This window comes from Callithrix jacchus, chromosome 1 (assembly GCF_049354715.1).
Source record: "Callithrix jacchus isolate 240 chromosome 1, calJac240_pri, whole genome shotgun sequence".
NCBI classification, from domain to species: domain Eukaryota; kingdom Metazoa; phylum Chordata; class Mammalia; order Primates; family Cebidae; genus Callithrix; species Callithrix jacchus.
Genome location: NC_133502.1, coordinates 39,427,583 through 39,434,505, shown reverse-complemented (window position 1 = coordinate 39,434,505; position 6,923 = coordinate 39,427,583). Strand labels below are relative to the sequence as shown.

At 41.8% G+C, this 6,923-nt stretch overlaps 1 pseudogene across 1 annotated transcript; it reads left to right on the top strand.

Annotated features, from left to right (window-relative positions):
• Nucleotides 1–279: 279 nt before the first annotated feature.
• LOC100406506 (nuclear pore complex protein Nup98-Nup96 pseudogene) lies at nt 280–5,301 on the top strand (annotated as a pseudogene). Its single transcript, XR_013525694.1, has one exon. The product of XR_013525694.1 is annotated as a nuclear pore complex protein Nup98-Nup96 pseudogene (transcript).
• The last annotated feature ends 1,622 nt before the right edge of the window (nt 5,302–6,923 follow it).

Below are 6,923 nucleotides of genomic sequence, written 5' to 3'. Positions count from 1 at the left end.
GATCACTATAGAGTAAAAACAAGAATAATGAATCTCTCTCAGAGATGTGTCGTCAAAGGCCTCCAGGCTGAAATGTATTCTCTCCGACAGGCCTGCACTGAGCACCACTTACGTCTGATGGAGCCCATCTTGCTGACCTGGGTCCCTGACCACATGTGTCTGAACAGTATGATGTGGGAGAGGTCCGGAGAAGGGCAACCAGTTGCTAGTGCTAACTTAGGATTTGGGGCCAATCACTTTGTCTCCCGTTTTATTTGCAAAATTAGACTCCAGGCAGTTGGCCCTCTGCGCGCTGCGCCCGAAGCGGTGGTCGGTAGCTGTGGTGGTAGCGGCAGCGGTAACGGTTTCATGGGGGCCGCGCGCGGCTCCGTTAGCGGCCGGCAGCGGACAGGACCCGGCCCGGATGCCTGACATGTCCCCTCTCCCACAGAACCGCGCTCTCTGAAACAAAGACTCACTTTGAAGATGTTTAATAAATCATTTGGAACACCCTTTGGGGGTGGCACAGGTGACTTTGGAACAACTTCAACATTTGGACAGAATACTGGCTTTGGCACTACTAGTGGAGGGGCATTTGGAACATCTGCTTTTGGTTCTAGGAACAATACTGGAGGCCTATTTGGAAACTCACAGACTAAACCAGGAGGATTATTTGGAACCAATTCGTTTAGCCAGCCAGCTACCTCCGCAAGCACTGGCTTCGGGTTCGGTACATCAACAGGAACATCAAACAGCTTGATTGGAACTGCAAGCACAGGGACCAGTCTTTTCTCATCCCCAAACAATGCCTTTGCACAAAATAAACCAACTGGCTTTGGGAATTTGGGAACCAGTACTAGCAGGGGAGGACTCTTTGGAACTACAAATACCACCTTTAATCCTTTTGGCAGCACATCTGGCTCCCTCTTTGGGCCAAGTAGTTTTACAGCTGCTCCTACTGGGACTACTATTAAATTTAACCCTCCAACTGGTACAGATACTATGGTCAAAGCTGGAGTTAGCACTGACGTAAGTACCAAGCACCAGGGTATTACTGCTATGAAAGAATTTGAAAGCAAGTCACTAGAGGAACTTCGCTTAGAGGATTATCAGGCTAACAGGAAAGGCCCACAGAAGCAGGTGGGAGCCGGTACCACAACTGGCTGCTTTGGGTCTTCTCCAGCCACTTCCAGTGCAACAGGATTCTTCAGCTCCTCCACCACTAATTCAGGCTTTGCATATGGTCAGAACAAAACTGCCTTTGAAGCTGGTACAACTGGATTTGGAACAAATCCAGGTGGTCTCTTTGGCCAGCAGAATCAGCAGACTCCCAGTCTCTTCAGCAAACCATTTGGCCAGGCCACTACCACCCAGAACACTGTCTTTTCCTTTGGTAATACCAGCACCCTAGGACAGCCAAGCACCAACACCATGGGTTTATTTGGAGTAACTCAAGCCTCAGAGCCTGGAGGTCTTTTGGGGACAGCTCCAAACACCAGCACTGGGACAGCATTTGGAACAGGAACAGGTCTCTTTGGGCAGACAAATACTGCGTTTGGTGCTGTTGGTTCGACCCTGTTTGGCAATAACCAGCCTACTACATTTAGAAGCGGCGCAACCAGTACACCTTCATTTGGTGCAACCAGTGGCGGGCTCTTTGGTTTTGGCACAAATATCAGTGGGAATAGTATTTTTGGAAGTAAACCAGCACCTGGTACTCTTGGAACTGGGCTTGGTACAGGATTTGGAACAGCTCTTGGTGCTGGACAGGCATCTTTGTTTGGAAACAGCCAACCTAAAATTGAAGGGCCTCTTTGTACAGGAGCCTTTGGGGCCTCTGGATTTAATACTATGGCAGCCACTTTGGGCTTTGGAGCCCCTCAGGTCCCAGTAGCTTTGACAGATCCAAATGCTTCTGCTGCCCTGCAGGCTGTTCTCCAGCAGCACATCAACAGTCCAACATACTCACCTTTTGGAGACTCTCCTCTCTTCCAAAATCCCATGTCGGACCCTAAGAAGAAGGAAGAGAGATTGAAACCAACAGATCCAGCAGTCCAGAAGGCTCTTACTACACCTACTCGTTATAAACTGACACCCCGCCGTGCCACTAGAGTCCGGCCAAAGGCTTTACAAACAACAGGCACAGCCAAGTCGCATCTCTTTGATGGGCTAGATGATGATGAACCATCCCTAGCTAATGGAGCATTCGTGCCCAAGAAGAGCATTCAGAAGTTGGTTTTGAAGAACCTTAATAATAGCAGTCTCTTTTCTCCTGTTAATCGAGATTCAGAAAATCTAGCTTCACCATCGGGGTGTCCAGAAAATGGAGAGAGATTTTGTTTCCTGAGCAAACCTGTTGATGAGAATCACCAGCAGGATGGAGATGAAGATTCCCTTGTATCACATTTTTATAATAACCCTATTGCCAAACCTATTCCTCAAACCCCAGAAAGTGCTGGAAATAAACACAACAGCAGCAGTTTGGATGATACCATTGTTAAGTTAAACATGCGTGCTGCTTTGCGAAATTGGCTGGAAGGAAGCAGTGAAGAAACGTCTTTTCATGATGAGTCACTTCAGGATGACCGAGAAGAAATAGAAAATAATTCTTACCGTATGCATCCAGCAGGTATCGTTCTCACTAAGGTTGGTTACTATACTATTCCATCTATGGATGACCTTGCTAAAATTACCAATGAAAAAGGAGAGTGCATTGTCTCTAACTTCACTATTGGTCGGAAAGGTTATGGTTCAATCTATTTTAAAGGAGATGTGAATTTGACAAATCTAAATTTGGATGATATTGTGCATATCCGAAGGAAGGAAGTAGTTGTCTACGTAGATGATAACAAAAAACCACCTGTGGGTGAAGGACTAAATAGGAAGGCTGAAGTTACATTGGATGGAGTTTGGCCAACAGATAAAACATCTCGTTGTTTAATAAAGAACCCAGATCGCCTTGCTGTTCTCAACTATGAAGGAAGATTGGAAGCAGTTTCAAGGAAACAGGGAGCTAAGTTTAAAGAATACCGGCCTGAAACTGGTTCGTGGGTGTTTAAGGTCTCCCATTTTTCTAAGTATGGCCGTCAGGGTTCTGATGAGGAGGAGGAGGAGCATCCATCTAAAACTAGTACAAAGAAGTTGAAGACTGCTCCTTTGCCTCCTGCAGGGCAGACTGCCCCTTTCTAGATAGTTCTTAATGGCAAACCTGCACCTCCACCTCAGGTAGAGAAAGGACAGTGAATTTGAATGGAATCCATGATACAGAAGTTGAAAGCAAGTCATTCAGCTAATACAAAGCTGTTTTATGACGCTTGGAACTTTGAAGAGTACAAACATCGGCAGTCACATTGAAACAAGTACAAGGGAGGGCGTGAGGTCATGCAGGCATCTGTCTTTTTATTTGAGAGATTTAAAGAATTCTCTTGCTGTTTGGATCATTCCTTTACAGATTGTCATTCTTAAACCTTTTCTTCTCTCTCATTCGGACTTGCTGAATTCTCTGCTCATTGATTAAGATTTGCTCATGTGGGTTCATGCACAGTAAATTCTATGTCAGTTTAATCTTTTTCTTTACCTCCATGTTTTTTTAAAAGTTAAATTAGCTTTCTGGAAGGTTTTTTAATTTCCATTTTTTCAAGTTGTTTGCTTATACTTCATGTAACCTTGATATTTGTATTTTAATACATAGTCTTTAAGAAAATAGACAGTTTTGAGATGTAAATGAATTATTTGGCTTGGGGAGATCAGGGCCTGTATTGTTTATTGCAATTATTTGTAATATTGATATGGGATTTCTTTGTAAACCATCCTCTACCTCTCTGCTGTTGAAAGCTAGACCTTTGGAATTTTCCATGCTATAATTCTTATAGCTGCTGAAATGTGTGGTTTTTATGATTTATTAAATAATCTCCTAGGAGGCTTTTCTGGAAAAAAAAGACTCCAATGTTCTTTATTATACTATTATAGGATACTAAGAGGAATAAAGTTAATATGAAGGAACAATCAGAAAGCTTTGGCTGAAAAGAATTATTTAAACCACTGTAGAAAACTTGTCAAGTTATGAAGAAGGAAGTAGAACCAATATAAACTTGTGGGTTTTTCCATTTATGTAAATCAATGACAAGAGGTCTGGAATGTGCAATTGTCTTGCACATATTTTGTTCTTTCACAACAGATAGAAATAAAGGCACCCAGCCTGCAGGAGAAAGTTTGGAATCACAGGTCTGACATAACTCTGCTTGTTGTTTACTCTCTCCTGTGGCTAGCCTGACCTGTAAATCGCGATTTAGATTCCAGCTGAACCTCCTCCAGTGCCATGCAAGTACTCAGTGGTGTGTAAAAATTCTTTGGAAGTTACTTAGATGAATATATAATGACTTTTCATACATTCAAAATACGATTTCTTTATTTAACTCACAAGAGAGGAACTCTAATCATGGCAATATTAAGTACTATAATGAACCACAGGGTAGCAGATGGGCCCTAGGGTAAACAGTTTCTGTACTATTGATTTACTTACTTGATTTCCTTGTAAAACGTTCGTGACCTGGACCATTGCTGTGGAATACAAATGCAGGTTTTCACAACAAGTCAGGCATGAAGATTATTTCTTTAAAAGAACCTGAGTGTTCTCCGGTAAGCCAAAGGAAGACTAGTTAGTGTCTTCTGCTCTGGAAATCAGTGTTTTGCAGTTTGATCAGGTTTGTTAGAATGATTTCTCTGTATGAATGATAGAGAATGATAGAGTGCCACAAATTCTATCAAGACACTGTCCATTTTAGAAACTTCTATTTAGAGCTCACTGTCTGCATGACATTCTGTTGTATATGTTTGTGACCTGAAGGTATTAAGATATGATTCTCTCCTGAAGGAAATATACAAAATGTACAATAGCTATATGATTACAGAAGACAGTCAAACATATAAGATGCAAACTTAAATGTCCCAGGGCCCAGGCAGATAATGTCACTGTGTTGAGCTGCCTGCTATATGACAATAAGGAGTGGTGGGGACTGTGCCCAACTGTAACATTAATTATCCTCATAAGCTCAAATTCATATTTTAAAAAAACTGCTCTGCTTGTCAAGGAAAAATATACATCGGGGCAACATTAATCCTATTGGACTCTTTTTGGGTGCACATACTCTTGTTCGAGTTTCTAACTGCCATGTGAAGTTGACTTAATTGACACAATTTTGCAGATAAGGTAGAGGCTCTACAAGGTCAAGGTCTTGACCAAGGTGACTTGATTAAGTAGGAGGGCAAAGATAAGAAGCTGAAATTCGGTGGACCCAATCCTGGTTATTTTAAATTATATATATATATATTTTATTGCACTTTAGGTTCTGGGGTACATGTGTAGAACAAGCAGGATTGTTGCATAGGTACATACATGGCAGTGTGTTTTGCTGCCTCCATCCCTGTCACCTATATCTGGCATTTCTCCCCATGTTAACCCTCCCCAACTCTCTACCATCTGCTGTCCCTCCCCTAGTCACCCCCAGCAGACCCAGTATGTGATGCTTCCTTTCCTGTGTTCATGTGATCTTATTGTTCAACACCTGCCTATGAGTGAGAACATGTGGTGTTTGATTTTCTGTTATTGGGTTTGCTGAGAGTGATGATTTCCAAATTCATCCATGTCTCTACAAAGGATATGAACTCATCCTTTTTTATGACTGCATAGTATTCCATGTTGTATATGTGCCACATTTTCCTTGTTCAGTCTATCATTGATGGGCATTTGGGTTGGTCCCAGGTCTTTGCTAATGTAAACAAACAGTGCCGCAATGAACATACATGTGCATGTGTCTTTACGATAGAACCATTTATAATCCTTTGGATGTATACCCAGTAATGGGATTGCTGGGTCAAATGTAAATTCTATTTCTAGGTCCTTGAGGAATTGCCACATTGTCTTTCACAGCGGTTGAACTAATTTACACTCCCATCAACAGTGTAAAAGTCTTCCTGTTTCTCCACATCCTCTCCAGCATCTGTTGTCTCCAGATTTTTTAATGATTGCCATTCTAACTGGTGTGAGATGGGATCTCAATGTGGTTATGATTTGCATTTCTCTAATGACCAGTGATGATGAGCATTTTTTCATGTTTGCTGGTCTCATAAATGTCTTCTTTTGAAAAGAGTCTGTTCACATCCTTTGCCCACTTTTGAATGAGTTTGTTTGTTTTTCCCTTGTAAATCTGTTTTACTTCTTTGTAGATTCTGGATATTAGCCCTTTGTCAGATGGGTAGATCGCAAAAATTTTTTCCCATTCTGTTGGTTGCCAGTTCACTCTAATGATTATTTCTTTTGCTCTGCAGAAGCTCTGGAGTTTAATTAGATCCCATTTGTCTATTTTGGCTTTTGTTGCCAATGCTTTTGGTGTTTTAGTCACAAAGTCCTTGCCTATGCCTATGTCCTGAATGGTTTTGCCTAGGTTTTCTTCTTGAGTTTTTATGATGTTAGGTCTTATGTTTAAGTCTTTAATTCATCTGGAGTTAATTTCAGTGTAAGGTGTCAGGAAGGGGTCTAGTTTCTGATTTCTGCACATGGCTAGCCAGTTTTCCCAACATCATTTATTAAACAGGGAATCCTTTCCCCATTGCTTGTTTTGTTGGGTTTGTCAAAGATCAGATGGTCATAGATGTGAGGCATTCCCTCTGAGGCCTCTGTTCTGTTCCATTGGTCTATATCTTTTGGTACCAGTACCATGCTGTTTTGATTACTGTAGCCTTATGGTATAGTTTGAAGTCAGGTAGCATGATGCTTCCAGCTTTGTTCTTTTTGCTTAGAATTGTCTTGGCTATGTGGGCTCTCTTTTGGTTCCATATAAATTTTAAGGTGTTTTTTTCCAGTTCTGTGAAGAGAGTCAGAGGTAGCTTGATGGGAATAGCAGTGAATCTATAAATTACTTTGGGCAGTGTGGCCATTTTCATGA